Raw genomic sequence first — 17,302 nt, 5'->3', positions numbered from 1 at the left:
GCAGCTGTTGCTTTAAAGTAACTGGAATAATTGTGCATTTAAATGCTGAAAGACTTGTGTAGTTTGTTGGTAGTTTTCCCTAAAACGAGTATCTTTCAATATACATAGACAGACCTTAAGCAATTACTAGAATATTGACAAGGTTTTTTATACTGCCGTGCACAAAATACGTTTCGGTCCAAACCTCCTGTGACATACAGCATGTTGTATGCAGGCAACAACGCCTACCTCCCTCCCAAAGCAGAGACTGACTACTCCACCCTTCCTTTTCAATGCCCGGAGTTCACATTGCTGTCATATACTGAAGCTTAACTATGCTAACTTATTAAAGGAAGCGTTAATTAATAGAAGTAAAGATAGCATGTGCTCATTTCTTTAGAAAATGAATGGAAAGCATTGATAGTGATGGAGGTTGCAGATTGAACCCACGTTTCCCTGCAAGAATTCCTCTGTAGTTATGTTTGCACTTAACTGTGGCTGAAAGCTTGCAGGTGTACAGTTCTGACAGGGTGTCCAGACACAAGAATTAGAGAACAGTATGCATGAAGCTCTTCTGCCATACATAGAAAAGTGCATGCCTTTTGAATTTATTGGATGCAGTTTTACTTTATTGCTTTAGTCATGGTACCTCTGTATGGTGGAACCTTTTGTAACTACTAACTACAGTTTTAGTTGCTTGCGTAAATAACTGGAGTGCATAACTTTAGTACAGATGGTCTCATATACCTAGCCACTTCCCTCCTTTTAACAAATAAGATTTAAATCACTTCTTATGCATAAATAATGAATATGCATGCATGCATTATGATTTAAACCAGAAAGACTTAGAAATATATTAAGAAGATATCAAGCCTAATTTCTTTGTATTTCTTTGCAGGTAGTAAATAATATTTCAGCTTAACCTAAGTTTATTTCCAACCTTCAGCTGAATGAGATAGTACCAGGGGAGAAGCAAACACCAGCAGGATGTTTGGGTGTATGAGTTTATTTATTTATTGATATTTTGACTACTGGGAACATCTGGGTAGTGGCCCATTTTCAGCGAAGAGCAGATCCTAAGTGCTAGTTGTATGCACACTGTAGAGAGGACATCAGGGAGTCTGTGGCACAGTATCAAAGCACAAGTTGGATCAGTGAAGTTTTCTTCCTAGCCAAAGGGATGCTGTTGGCCAACAAGCAGTATTTTGTGTGGAAAGCAGTTGATTCCTGGCATACCTTATCAGAAGGGGAATTTGAGTGCAGGGTGATGAAAAGGGTACAAGCATGTCTGCAACAAACAGTGGAAGGGAAGAAAAGGATGATTGTGTAGGGGTTAGCTGTAATACTCGAGGACTTGTCATGCCTTTTACATCTGGCATACCTGCTTGTTGTTATGTATAGTACTGACTTTTGCATCAGAAAAGAATGTGTCATGTATAGCATAAAATGATTATGTATGGTATATGTTCATTTGTATCTGTAGTATTCTTTTTGGATGTGGTAATGCTTGAAAATTATGTCTGATCAGTATAGTTATCCAGTAAGCTAAATATTACAATTGCAATGCTAGGACATGGCATTACCAAGTATATTCCACATCTGGCTTGCTGCTTGTTGCAAGCTGATGAGCCTACTGCTGGGAAATGTTTTGCATTATAAATTTTTTTGCGTTTTTGTATCTTTTTCTGCTTCTTGTGATAATAAAAATGCCTGTACTAACTTTCATTATTTTTTCACTGTATACATCTTTTCTAGTGCAGGCATTTTGCTGTCTATCATGTAAGCAGTTTTAACTATCCATTACATAGGTGATTTTATAGCCATAGTTTGAAATATAATTTTAATTATGCCATTTTGAAAATTCCAAGTATACCGTTGTGTTCCAGTTTACCCCATTCGGCTGCTCAGATATTATTCCTTGTTAAGGTGCTGAAGAAGGCATCCCTTTCTATCAGAATGTTTCTTAATGAAGTCAAACACTAGTATGTTGCAGCTTTTTTTTTTTCCCCAACTAATTTCTTTGCTATAATTGCTGGCATTGGTATTGTTCATGGCAGAATTTTCAGTGGTTACTTATATGTAATATACCCATTTTGTGCAGTTCTTCTGTTCTCCATGGACAACTGTCAGAGGAGTTGCAAGGAGGTTTTTTTTCTTGATATATATATATATATATATATATGTGCGCTCTGTCTTAGAATAAGCATTAATCTGGGTAAGATCTGATTTTAGAACTGAATGTTAACATAAAAGGATGTTGGTGAGATTCAGGCTCTTAATCTTCTAATGAATGAAACTTGTACACTTTACAGTGAAGTATCATTAAACAGCCTGCATGGTTGCATCACAAAGAAGAGATCAGTTTCTTTGTGGATATAATCTACGTCCACGTTACATTTACATCCAGATTAGATCCACATTACATTTATGTCCAGATTAAATCCATTTCTTTGTTGATCTTATCTGGAGGTAAGTGCAAACTGGATGTAAGTAAACCTGAGGGGTTGAGGGTTGGCATCATCATTAATGTGTTTACTTCACAGGCACAAGGTGCAGAGTGTGATTTTTTTCCCCACCCATGCAAAACAGAGTTCATCCCTGAACCTGTTCAAACAAAACCTTGACAATTGGATGGGAAATTGTACATTTACCCACAGACTGCTCCCCATGTTCCTTATGGGCAGATGTTGTCAGTAAGAAAAATATTATCCTAACACCCCCCCCCCCACAAATCCTTAGTTATCTCCCTATTAATATGCACCCATCCCCCATAGAGACACCCATGATACTCGGGACCCAAATGGTTTGGGGTGTGCGGCTAGGCTTGTAAGGGGCCTAGTGGTCGTTAACCTAGTGACAACCTATGAACCTATGTAAGCAGATTTCAACTGTGGTGAGCTTAGTGTGAGGTAAATGTTCTATGTCCAAAACGGTTGGGATTTTTAAGGGGTGTGCTTATAAGGCTAGAACACTTGAGTTCTTGATGAGAAATGAGTAGAGAATAGTTTTAAAGATGAGCAATGCGTCAGAGTTAACATTTTGTAGATGATAGTTTCAAAAATGCTGAATAAGGAAGCACTTTGTTTTAGGCAAAATCTGACAATGATGTTTCCTTTCTGGAGCAGTGATGTTCTTGTGTGTGACATATGTAATGAGAGAAAACTAGTTGTACAGGACTGATACTGACATAAGAATTACTAAAACAAACTGTTGTCATAACTTCTTATGTAAGGTCCATGTTAAAGATCACTTTTCATTCTTATTTAAAATAAGAAAACAGGATTAAAGCTGCTATTGCTTGTTTAAACCATTGTTTATTAAATTAAAAGAAGAAACACACATACATATACGTGTACACACACATGTAATGCAATATATATCTGAACAGCTTAATATCGACAACACAAAAATCAACACAAAAAAATATCTAAACAAAAAGTATCTAATCACAAAATATCAACAAAATCAAAGTTATACTAGGGAAGGGCTTATGCCCTTTCCCCACTGTTGTGCGACCTTGAAGTTGGTATATATAATTAGCAAGAATTGTGGGAATGTAAGGGAGCAAGTCCTCTGCAAACACATTTGTTTTTGGATGTGGTTAGGTTTTGTCAATATTTTGTGTGGAACTTTTTTTTTTAGTTTAGATATTTTTGGAGTTGATATCTACTTGTAAGCGTATATATATATATATATATATATATATATATATATATATATATATATGTAGGTGTATACATATATATATATATATATATATATATATATATATATATATACATTTTTTTTTACTATGGTTTTGGTGATCTAACAATTTTGAATCACTAAATCATGTGATTAGAAAGTCACAAGATGAGAAAGCTTATACCCACGTGTTCGAACACCCAGACTTTACCCCCCCGGACCCATGTTAGCACTTGTTCATGTGTCTCTGGAAGTCAGAAGATTTGATGTTTGACATTGTTCAAACAAGTGGGCATCAGTATTCTTATCTTAAGACCTTCTGCTCATGTGATTTAGAGATTCAAAATTGTTACAATTGCTAAAAACCATAGTAAACCTTAGTAAACATATATATATATATATATATATATACACACACACACATACATATATATATATATATATATATATATATATATATATATATATACGTATGAGTGTGTGAGTATATATATATATATATATATATATATATATATATATATACAGATATATAGATATATATGTATATAGATAAATACATACATACATAAGTATATGTTTGTGTATGCATATATGTATGTTGAAAACTACTGTTTAGTGCAAGTAAGGTGTATTTTAAATCATCTGTAATAGCGTTTTTACCATATCTCAGACTCCTTAGAGTGAACCTGCACATTCATAAAAGAAAATGCACTTCCATCTGTATACCTTGAGTGTTGAGCAAACAATGGAGTTAAGCAAGAAGATGTGCTACAGCAAATACAGATAAGACATTTTTATTTTATATCAGTAATGTTTTTTCAGGTACTCCAGACTTTAAACTATTAATAATTTCTGTCACTTTATAAGTATACAGTACCGGGAGCCTCACAGATTTCTTGTTACTAAGGTGAGCGACCTGCACTGAGTGCCATATATTGTAGTTTGCTATAAAGTATAAGTTGCAGAACTTCATCTTGGTACCTGACTGTTTTCTTTTTAGGACAACAAGCATTTCTACTATGAAATGCATTCAGTGAGCTTGCAAGCAAGTGCCAAACTAACACTAAAATCCTGTGAATGTCATAATTAGAAACAATTCTTGTTATTTGGAATTCGCATAATTGCAAGCATTCATTGTGTTAGCATGTGAATACGAGCACCAGAAGAGGATTGGCTTGCTTTTGAGTCAGGCGTTGTATGCTGACAGTGGTAGGTGATTGTAGGCCATTTTAAGAGTTTACATATGAACTGTGGCCACTGAGAATAGAGACACACACTGATGCACGAATTTTTCTAATCTTTCTTAGTGCAATCATATGCAAACTGTTTAGTTGTCAAGGGCTGCTAAGCAAGCAGTAAGATAATAGCATATGAGTACAGTGCTGTGTCTTTGGTAACACTTTATTGCACTGTACTTGACCTATATTAACCTGCACCCATTGCAGTGATTGAAAACGGTCATAGGGCTACCTACTTTTTCAAAATAGTAAAAATTAAATAAAATTGTTTTGGATGGAATGAAGAGAAAACAGCACTATGCAAGGTGTTTTGACCAGCCCCAATTTTGCTTCTTGAATATGCCTAGTCTTCCTATGTGACTGGTTAACAGAGACAACAGTAAAACAGTTTGTTGCATTTAGCTCACCCACTGGGGGCCATGGGCACCCTGTCACTTTTTATTTATGTTACAATGCTGACTTACTTCCTAGCAGCTCAGGAGCAGCAGATGATTCCATACAAGGTAGCACTGGCAAACCCTTGCCTTCTGTACCTCGTGATTAACATTAATGACTGGAGGTTGAGTTCTAATACACTCAGTTAACACTTATGTAGTCAGTGAGTCAGTGCAAGTGCATGTGTATTGTAACCTAGATGTGTTGGAGAGAATTTATTAGGCAAAAGTGTTTGGATGGATTTATTTAGATAGAATTTATTTAGATATCAGGTTGCTGCTACCTTTATAGGTATTAGAATAGGAAAGTATAACCAGGCATTGCTAGATAAATAGGGCTCTGATGAAACAGAAGTAATATTTTAACGTTAAAAGCAACATCTTAAAAATAGGCTTTTGCTAAGAGCAACACTTGAAAATAAGGCTGTTGCTAGAAGCATTTTATTAGGCTACATTATGAGTAAGGCTTTGTAAATATAGACATTGTTGAAAGTGCATACATGGAAAGGTTACAAGGTATAAGGATATATAATAAAGATAGGGAATTGTAACTATTTTCTGTTTATTTAGCATGTTTTGCAGGGTGAAGTGGGCAGTGTAAGTCGTGATTCAATACCTCCACTTAAAAATATGCAGAAAGGTATTAGAGCAATGGCGGGCTTTGAACCATCAGCTAGATGGAAAATACAGTTTACCAGATGATGTAACAGTCAATTAACCAAAAGGTAGCTGTCAGCCAGTTGGAAAAATGAATTTTATTGGACTTGGGACACTGAAAGACAGTATGGTGAAACTGAGGAGAAAACGTTATTGGATTTGAAAGATATGAGATTCAAGTACTTTGTAAATGGAAAACGTGTGTTCATTTTCAATTTGGGAATGTTGATAATTTAAAAAAGTATTAGATAATATATTGAATAGGGACTTGCCTATAGCTGATAATGAACTGCTGAGTTCTGTAGCTTTTTATGTATTAAAATAGCTATGGCTTCTCATGATTTAGATTTGCTTTTAGTGAGTCTCGTAAAGCTGCTAAAATAAAACTGCTAAAAGATGCCTTTGTATCTAAAAATTCTTTTGCACATCTGACAAGTCACATAAAATGTGTTTTGCATTTTACATATTCTTGATATACACATTCTTGTGTGCCTGCTTGTAAATTCTTTCCTTGTCTTTCTTCCATTTAATTTCTTTAGAATTAGTGGACAGGTTGTTGACTATTTGATCACACTTGATGTATACTTGTGTTCAAACCCCTCTGTTTCATCTGTTGAGCTTAGCTTTGGACAGCTTTACCTTTTGCTGTGCTATGTCTTATTAGCTTGAGACTGTGATTGTTAGCTTAGCATCTTGTCCAAGATCTGCATTGCTGCACTGTATGAAATGCTCCCACTAGCTCTCAACATATGCTTTTAGAAGCAATAGAAAGTATTTATTGTGAGATGTTTTGGGTAGTGCCATGTCTTTGATTTGTACATTAAATGGGATTTATTTTTGTGTATTGTATTTTGGTATTAATGACTTTGAGTACATTCTGTAGCTTTGGGTAAAGGTACCGCCTGCTACCCTTAGTAATCCCGCTGCACTTTATACTGTAAATACTATTGGTTCACAGTGTCCACCCAGCAGCACTAAGAATAATGCTTTCATAGTAGTGACTTTTTTATACTTGCATCTGAGTTGCTCAATGTAGTCTGCACCAGAATAAGTTTGGAAATAGTCAACATTTGTATCTTGAAGATGGGCACATGCAGTTTTAACATCATTATTGTTTGAAAACCATTTCCCACCATGCTATTTGCAGCTGTATATTGAGACGTACTTAAATGTTTGCCTCATTTTAAAAGTCCTGATATTATTCTTTGACATTAAAGCATTGTCATCCGTCGCCATAGGTCAGCCCAGCATCTGCAACGTATCAACAACAATTTGCTCACAGCTGTAATATGTCAAGAGCAACAGTGCTTTTGGTATATCCTCATCTGGATTATAGCTGTTCCAGATGTCCTGAATTAAAGTTCATTTGTAAGCAGAGTGGAAATTGGTATTAAGAGTACAAAACAAAGATGCATGCTTCAGCTGCCTGTGGAAAATAGAACTTAATAAGTGCCAGCTTTGTACCAGTATATATCAGAATGCCGACACAATCGTATCACAGTCAGGAATGGCAGATACAGTATTCTGTGTTGTGACCTTAGTGTAATGGCTAGCAGTACAAATGTAGCATTACTGATAAAGTCTAGAAGCATAGTACTGGACGTCACAATGCATGGCTTTGCATTTAGAAAATGCAGTAAAACTTCATGCAGTAGCTTAAATTGTACAATCACATGTGACAATATCATAATATATATAAAAATATATTATAAAATTACATTTCTGATATTGTTAGACTTAGTTTGGATCCCAGAGAAATTTAATGCAACATTTTACTATCATGTTATCCCGTTACTGTCTTTTAAGAGTGAAGGTTGCCTTCAGCTATGAAACCAGCCACATATGAACTGTTGATAAAAAAAGATAAATATTTGTCAAACAGATATATTTTGTCTGTTTTTTTATGATTTAGAAAAATAAAACAGTCATACTTTTGACCATAAAGATGTATAGTGACTGAAATATTTCTAGTCAGTGCTATAAATATGTGTATAGGGGTTCCTTATAAGCAAATTATATGTGCTGTTCACTTTTTTGACTGTAAGTAAGTGGTTCTTTGTGGAAAAGTAAAAATGTGCTGTCATTATGAAATCCCCAATTATGTGTAATTTAGATGACCTTTAATGAATATATTCAGAAAATGACAATTTAAAACCAAATGCAACTGGACTGGAGCTCATTAGTATTTATTCTTTATTAGCTGTGGGTTCTTATTTTTAAAGAAACTTATTTTTCTTAGAGTGTAGTATCATAGCTCTTTATTATTTAATTATACAGGAAGAAACAAAAAAACAGCAATATTTTTTATGCTGATTTCTGCTTTACCTTGAATCTGAACAACCGGCTTGTGGCAGAATATTTGGGGATTTTCATTCACACACTGTATATAATGCTTTTTTCATGGTAACTTGGAATGTGTTCAGCTAAAATTAGTGGTTCCACTTAATTTTCTGATGTGAGACCCATGGAGTTTGGGCTGTAGGACGGTTGATTAAAAAATGATGAGGTCAGGAAATGGACTTCTTTGATAGCCTCTGCATCCTTTCCCTGCATTACATAATGAACTTTAGGGTCTGCTGAGAACTTGGAAAAGCTTTTTTGTGTCTTCATTGTTTTACATTATGCATCTGTACCAGGAAATTGTGTTAAGTTGGTCTTTTTTCTGTGGTATATTTATACATATTATACATTGCCTAAATATTATTTGGACACACTTTGTTGACATTCAGCTCCTATTTATGAATACAATACCCTTTTTCTTACTCTGGTTGCAAAATAATAATGTTTAAAGTATATGTCTTTTCCGGTGTCTCATCAGCATATTTAATTAATAAGGTAAACCAAGAAATATGCACTTAATTGTCCATTTTTATTTTGTGGGACATGATAATGAAATACTGCAAATTCATAAACATCTATGCAAATAAAAAGAATGCTGGTTTAAGCAGATTAAAAAGCTGCAGTGCATAAAAGTAATGATTATCCATGAACCAAACTCAATCAAGAAAATTGTAATATAATGTGTTTCTTATTCATTAAGAGGTGGTGTTATATTCTGAGTGAAGGAGAATTTATCTCAAGAATGCCATTATCACAATAACCTCAACATATTTGTGCTAATAGCAGAAGGCCGCATATTACTTTATGGTATGTGATCCAATATTGTAGTACTGAAAAAAATAAATGCCTTTTGTTTTATCTGAGACCTTCTTCTTAGTTGTCGTTTGTCACTAGCCCAGTCAGCTATTGGCAGGTGGCAAGTCAAGTGATAATTGGAATGAGACTGAAACCAAAACATACTGCCCTCTTACTTAATTTATTGGTTGTCTTCAAGCAGCAGCATAATTGAATTGTTTATGTGGTACCAAGATTCAAGAGTTACTTATCTGGAAACATAATTTATTTTACAAGACAAGATGAATTTATTATTACAGTAAAAACACAGTTCATGCCAGTGGTTTACCTTATATTAGAGATCAAACTAAACTGTAAAGCATTAGAAACAGATGGAGGTAAGGTCACGACTCACAAGGGTTCAGATTATGTTAACAAAGATTTTAAGCATTTCATAGCAGTTTCTTTTAGGGTATAAGGACTACTTATATGTTTATTCTCAGTGCCCTAACCTGCTTTTCTAATTTCTCCAAATCTTTTGGGTTTCTAATACTATGACGGGAATGGACCCCATTCCTAAGTCAAAGTATAATTAAAGTTCATGAAATTAGTATTTTTTCAATCTTTGATGTCAGCCAAAAGTGCTCTTCGCAGCACCCGCACAATGACTCCTTATGCAATTTGTACAGGGTTACATGGATTGGTAACATATCTAAATACGATTGTAAATTCTTTTTTATAAGACCCATTGCTCCTACTACTATTGGAACTGTCTGTGTATCTTTCTTCCACATTGCTCTCATTTCTGCCTGCAGATCCTGGTATTTTATGACTCTGTGTCTCTCTGTACGTAAGACACTATAGTCACTGGGTATGGCGATTTCAATGATCAATGCTACTTTTCTCTTCTTTTCTTGAACCACTATATCTGGTTTTCTAGCATCTATCTTTTGAATTATTGGTAATGGGTGAACCCATGTGATATAAACTTCATCATTTTCTATGATGCTTTGTGGCTCATGTCTCCAGTGTTTTTCAGCCATTTCAGTACCATAATGTTTGCACAATCCCCAGTGTAACAGTCTTGCTACATTATTATGCCTTTCAGTATACAGCCCTTCTGCCATTAGTATGTTGCAACCAGCAACAAGGTGTGTGACTGTTTCCAATTCTGCTTTACAAAACCTACATTTGTCTGTTTCTCCCACATGTTCAATGGACTTTGTAAACCAGTGTGCACATAGCCCACTATCTTGGGCTACCAATATTAACCTTTCATTTCTTGATTTGAATTCACCTCTCCTTAACCATTCCTGCGTTCGTTGTTGATCAACACGAATCTCTTCCATAAGTTTTCTGTAATTGCAACTATAGTTATCTTTTTTTCACATTTCTTGCCTTCTCATCTGGTTCTTCACCTTATAGTCTTTCTTTTGTTTTTTTGGCGCATTCAGTTGCTGCCTGGTTTTTATCTACTTCTGGTTTGATTTCCATTCCTGCTTAATGTCAATATGCTTTTGCTAAATTAAGCAGAGAAGTCATCTTAGATTTATTCTCCTCATGTCTCAAAACTTTCACTACACGTGGATCTTGTGAGGTCAGTAAATATGTTTGGAGTCCCATTATTGCAGATCTATACATGTAATCAATTTCAAGGAGGCCCATCCCTCCTTCGGAACAGGTAATATATAATCTTGGTATACACTGATTTTTATAAATCATTTGGTGAGCATGAAGCATCCTTCAACTTCGGTCCTCCAACAAAGCCTTAATTGAAACCATCACATGCAAAAACAACTCTGGGGAATCACTATTTGCCCATGAAATAGCAAAAATATGGAACAACCTTTCCCCTGACCTCAGACTACAAAACTCCACACCCTCCTTCAAAAGCCTACTTAAAACATACCTCTTCACCAACTATGCACCTATAACTGACCCCCTGCAGCCTTGTCCTCTTACTATTTTTACACCCCATCTGTCCTGGACAACACAAACAACACCATCTAACTATACCTATCCATGTGTGAGCAATAACGTATATATGAGTGTATGTACGTGTGTGTGTGTGTGTGTGTGTGTGTGTGTGTGTGTGTGTGTGTGTGTGTGTGTGTGTGTGTGTGTGTATATATATATATATATATATATATATATATATGTGTGTGTGTGTGTGTGTGTGTGTGTATAGATTATATGCATGTGTATATATATATATATATATATATATATATATATATATATATATATATATATATATATTATAGTGTGTGTATGTATGTGTATGTATACTCTTGCATGTATATTTGCTTGAATGTATATATGGAAAACTTAAACATTTATATACTCATATTCAGTTGTGAAATATCTTGCAATTTTTAACCAAAAGAGGGAATATCCTCTTATTGTATACTAATGTATGCTACTACTCTGTAATGTCTCCCTTGTAAATTTTTCTTTTCTCTGTAAACTTATGGAGATTTTCTGCCCAGGACTCCACTGAAAATGGACACTTGTCCAGTCGGACTATCCTGGCAAACAAATGTTAAATAAATAAATAAATAATATCTAATCTATCCAACACTTTGTGGGGTCAGTCAGTCACTCCAAAACTGTATGTTAGGACAGGAAGAGCAAATTGATTTATAGCTTGGATCTTGTTTCTAGATGTCAATGTTGTTCTCAGGATTAATTTAAGTCTTCTAAAGTATTCCTTACTGAGTTTTATTCACATTTGTCCATGTTTTATTGCTGATCCTTCATCAATACCTAAGTATTTATAGATTCTCTGTTGCTCAAGTTTTTTTATATCACATTCTTGTCCCAAACTGATGTTTTCCTGGTGCTGCAGTTTTCCTGCTTTAAAGGTTGCTTTTGCACATTTATCAAGACCAAATGACATTCTAATATCATCTGAAAAAGTTTTGACAACCTGCAGGTATGCTTTCAGTTCCTCATTTGATGAGCTATACAGTTTTAAATCATCAACGAACATAGATGAGAAGTCATTAGACTGTTGTTTTCTAGGAGCCAAATTGTAGCCGTGACCTAAGCTGTTAAGTAAACAGCTTAATGGATTAATGGCAAGGCAGAATAGCAACGGTGACAGAGAGTCACCCTGGAATATCCCCTTTTGAATTTTTATCCCTGGTATAATAATCTGTCCTTTATCATTGCTTAAATTGCAAAGTGGTTTGCCATTGTTTCATGGGTTCTGTAATGTAGTCAATCAGTGTAGGGTGTATCTTATACATTTTTACGTACTCATTTATCCATGAATGTGGGATACTATCAAATGCTTTTTTGTAGTCAATCCATGCCATACTTAGATTCTTCCCCTTTTTACAGTTCTTCACTATAACTTTATTTAACAACAAATGATACTTTATTCCATATGACTTTCTTTTATTGCCCTTTTGTTTTACTGCCATAATTGAGTTTTCGTCTAAATGACTATAAACTCTGTCAGTGTCATTTCCCGTGTATAGTTTATACATCGTCGGAAGGCAAGTTTTTGGTCTATACTTTTTAGGGTAGCTTGCAGGTTCACTCTTAAGTAAGAGCATTGTTTTACATGTTGTTAGCCAGTGTGGTGTCTTTTTGGGGTGCGCATATAAATAGTTCTTACTCATGGCTAAATCCTCGTGCAAAGATGTTAATACTTTTAACCAAAAGTTAGGTACTGCATCTGGGCCTGGGGTTTTCCAGTTATAGGCTTTTCTTAACTTTGTTTCAATCTCTCTGGCTGTTATTTCATCCCATTTCATATCCTTTACCTTTAAACTTCTTTTTCTTTCTTTTACTTTTAATATCCATTTAGCATCTTTGTTATGTTCCACAGGATCTTCATAGATACCTCTACAAAATGCATCTACTTCTTCTTTTTTGGCAGTCTTTCAATTCCTTTTAACTTATATCCCAATTCTCTATAACACTTTTTTGAGTCATCAATCACTTGCTTATTTTGTACTTTTCACTTATACTTATCTGTGTATCTTCTAAGTTTTTCCACCTGTGCTGAAATTTTTAGTTTGTTATTTGCGATAGTGCATAATAATCTGTTCTAATACTGTGCATTGCTTTAATCACATCTAACTTTCTTAGTATTTTTGTTGATCTGTTCCCTCTTCTATAATCTTCTAACAGTGACACTTCTTATCTTAATTGCTTTATAGTTTTCTCTATGCGATACTTCCATGATGATATTCGATTTCTCCCCTTCCTTTCCCTCACGACCCTGTGATGTTGTGGTAGAACTTTATCAGTTATTAATTTAGCAGCACAGTAATATATCCTGTTTACTTCTGTTTTATTGCATGGATCTCTATGGACAGTCCCAATTACTTCATTCATTTGTTTTATCAAACTTTTACTTTTTGGGTTTTATTGACCTTCTGCAGTCTATTTCTGTCATTGCTGTTAATATATCTATCCATGTCCATTAAATCAGCAACTCTTCTCTTAGCTCATGTTCTTCCATACTGAGGGTACATCCCTTGTTTTCCATTTCCTGTGGGCATTCTATAGAAAGTTCTATAGCATCTTCCTGTGGCACATTCTCTTCAATTTCATCCTGTGCCATCTGTTGCTCTGTCATATGGGAACTCACTGGCTTATCACTCCTCAACAATGACTGCATCAGAGTTTCCAGTTTCTTGTTCCTTTCCTTGCTGTCTAGCTTCAAGTGAGTATTTATACTGGTTTCCTGTGGAAGGCCCCATAATATCTTGACATGGCACCTGACCAATTGCTTCCTGTTCCACTGGTTTCCCCTTAATTTGGATATGCATTGCTCTATCCTGTTGTGATGCTTTCTGCATTCGATTTACTATACTGAATCCTTCTCTTTGCAGTTGTTCCATAACCTCACTTTCTATTTGTTTGACTTCTCCATTACTAATCTCTTTTTTTACTTTTTCTCCTTAGTCTTCTTATTTTTTGTATTGTAAAGTTTTCCATATTCGGATTCTTTTGCCTGTATTTCTCTTCAAATATCTTTGGTGCTTTTTGTATTGGGTAGTTTTGCTTTCTCCTTTGCATAAATATTGTTGTTGTGTCTTTCGGCTTTTCCCAGTTAGGGGTCGCCACAATGGATCTCCGGTCCGCTAATGATTGACAGTAGATTTTTACGTACTGAGTTGCCAGCTCTGATGCACAACCTTCAACGAAGGTACGCCCATTCATGCATGTCTCCACACAGAAGACGCTCTAGCTGAGAATCGAACAGGACAAAGTCTTACTGTGAGGCGACACCGCTACCGCAGCACCAACACCGCAGTTTCCTTTGTACACCATATTAAATCTCCTTTCCCCTGTCCATATTTCTTCTTCACATGTCTCCTGATCTTCTTGCTTTTCCTTATTCTAGGGACTCACTCCAGCATACTGTGATGTAGTCTGTGTTAGACCTTCTACATTAAATCCTTCACTTTGCAGACATTCCATAACTTTTTATTTAACTTTATTTCTTTAACGTCTGCTTTACTAATATTATTTTCAACATTACATCTTTGTGATATAAATTTTTTATTGTGAAATTTTCCATATCTGGATGCTTTTGCCTGTATTTCTCTTCAAATATCTTTGAGACTGCCTTCTCTGTATATTAGTTAACTTGGCTTTCTCTTTTGCATAAATATTGCAACGTATCAAATCTCTCTTTTTTTCCCCATGTCCATATTTCTTTTTTGTATTTTTCAAATATCTCTAGGTTTTGTTGTTTATATTTTCGCACTTCCTCAGATGCTTCTTTTTCCAAACAGATCAAAGTTTCTTGATCTATATACTGTTTTTCAAAAATCTGTTGTAGTAATGAATGCAAATTTCAACCTGATGTTAGAGTGACCTGATGTTCCCAAAGAAAAGATGGAAGGAACACTTGATCACAGGATTTTGTTCTCCCCATTCCTGTCTGCTAGAATGGCCACATTCTGATAGTAGTCCTAACATCTGTTTGCAGAGTAGGGTTGCTGGGGCACATGGACGACTCAAATTGCTAGCTAGATAGATTGCAGAGGGGGTAATGCTGTCATATTTTAGAGATGCCTCATTGGGTAAATATTTTCTGGCTTCTAGATGCTGTTGTGAAACCTTGGGATTCTGAAAAGAGAAAAATTGCTCTTTCAAATTACGCTGTTGTATACTTTTTCACTCCATAGATAAATGTGTGCATACGTATATATGTATGTTTATGTTCTTTTTGTGTGATACTTTAAAGGAGGAAAAAAAAATTAGCATGTAAAAGCACAGGCACTTTTGGGGCAGCCTGCATCTCAATAAAAGAAAATTGTTGTGCAGCTCAAGCCTTGTATTTGTGTCATAGGCAGTCAGTTGGATGGGAAATCAATGGGATGCCAGTTCATCTGCTGACAATTCTGACCTTGTAAAAGGATAGTAGAATGCTACAGGCTCCCTACTGGTAAGGCTGTCTGTTCTGTAATAGTGCTTGCTGCCTGATTCCCACTAGGGGTTCACTGTGGTGCTGGTAATTTTATGTGAGTCTGTATTATAAGATCAAAACTTTAGGTAGTCAAATACATAAAGCTTGATCTGTAAATATCGAAAGCTAAAAAGTGCAAACAGACACTTCCGCAAATTATTCATCAGGGAAAGCGTTTGCTTGGCCGTTATGCTGAATTTGCCCTTTTGTCCAGTGTAGAGCGATCTTGGAGTTGGTATATTTAGTTAGGGGTGTGTGGGGGGGGGGGGGTTTAAAAGTTTGCTTTTTTTTTATATATGGCCAAGGGAATTCTTTCCCTGTGTGGAAGTGGCCATTTGCGGTTTTTAGCATTTGATATTTACACATCGAGCTTTAGGTATTCGACTACCTAAATTTCGATCTTATAATACAGACCTGTTTTACGTAGGAATACTCATATTCCACTTATAAGGAACACCTGTATGGATGCTATCCATTTTGGTAAGGGGACAGGTGTAGAGCTATGTTTCTGTGTTGTTGTATGCAGTGTGTGTCTAAGCTATTTTGTGCGGTGATAGCATTAAGAAAAGGGTTTTCCTAAGGGTTAGAGTTAGGGTTATCACTCTAACTGCATTATCTTAATAATGTCACCTAACCTTAACCCTAACTTGAAACCTTACTTTAGGAAAACCCATTTTTTTTAACACTAACACCATTCAAACAAATGTGGTCTGAATGTAATAATATAGTTTTGTTACAAATCAAACAAAGGGAAACTATATGTATTCTTTTTTGCATTTTTTTTTATTTTTGTTGTTTGCTTAAGTTTGGACAATGTTACAGTAAAGACAGCCAAATTTGCTGTAAAGTATAACAACTGATCTTATGACTGCTTAGCCCCTAGAAAATTAAACTGATTAAAACTACCATATCACCTAGCTGTTTCTCAGCTAATTACAATATGTAGACTTCTCTATCAGCCAGAAAATCACCCAACGCTTAACAACTTAATACAACACAACACCAAGGTGATTCATGCAGCCTATCTTGATCTGGCCAAGGCCGTTGATACCATTCCCCACTCAGGAATCATAGAAAAACTCACTAATTTAGGCATCAAACCCTATATCACAAGTTGGGTTGCAAACACAGTTAGAACCCACAGTGTGAAAGTAGCTGACTCCAAATCAGACTGCTGACCAGTCACGAGTGGAGTCCCACAGGTTTCAGTCCTGGGTCCTCTCCTGTTTGGTATCTACTTCTCTGAAGTTCAGGCCAACATGGACTCTGGCTGTCAAAGTTCGCAGATGATTGCAAGTTGGGAGCTATTGTTAACTCTGGCTAGTCCCTTAGGATCTAGTAATATGGGGGGAGGATTTCATTCATAGATTATTAAAGTTGGAAGTGAAACATTATTAACTTAGGAACATTACAGCCACGTGGTTTGAATTTTGAATTAAATTGGGATATTTAATGAAGTTAATGTATATACTTAATCAGCTTATTTGATATCTAGTTGTCCATTTTTATGTATGTACATGATGTGTAGTTAAAATGTTTATGTGAAATAAGAAATGCTATTAGATAATAAATAAAGTGGTAATAAAGTTATATTTAATAAATTAAATATTATTTAATATAGATTTAAAGTAAAGAATCTTTATAACTATGTAGTTAGTATGTGGTTTAGGGCAAACTGGATGATATATATATATATATATATATATATATATATATATATATATACACTTTTTTACAATGTTACAGTCTTCACTTTT

The 17,302-nt window shown here is 35.2% G+C and overlaps 1 protein-coding gene across 1 annotated transcript in view; it reads left to right on the top strand.

The window, feature by feature from the left end:
• Positions 1–17,302, top strand: part of TMTC1 (transmembrane O-mannosyltransferase targeting cadherins 1) — a 2,511,834-nt gene that overhangs the window by 829 nt on the left and 2,493,703 nt on the right. The gene's annotated exons all lie outside the window — the stretch shown is intronic.

Source organism: Protopterus annectens, chromosome 11.part0 (assembly GCF_019279795.1).
Source record: "Protopterus annectens isolate FY-2018-M chromosome 11.part0, PAN1.0, whole genome shotgun sequence".
In the NCBI taxonomy this organism is placed as follows: Eukaryota; Metazoa; Chordata; order Ceratodontiformes; family Protopteridae; genus Protopterus; species Protopterus annectens.
The sequence above is the reverse complement of the archived record's forward strand: the minus strand, read 5'-3'. Positions and strand labels throughout refer to the sequence as shown.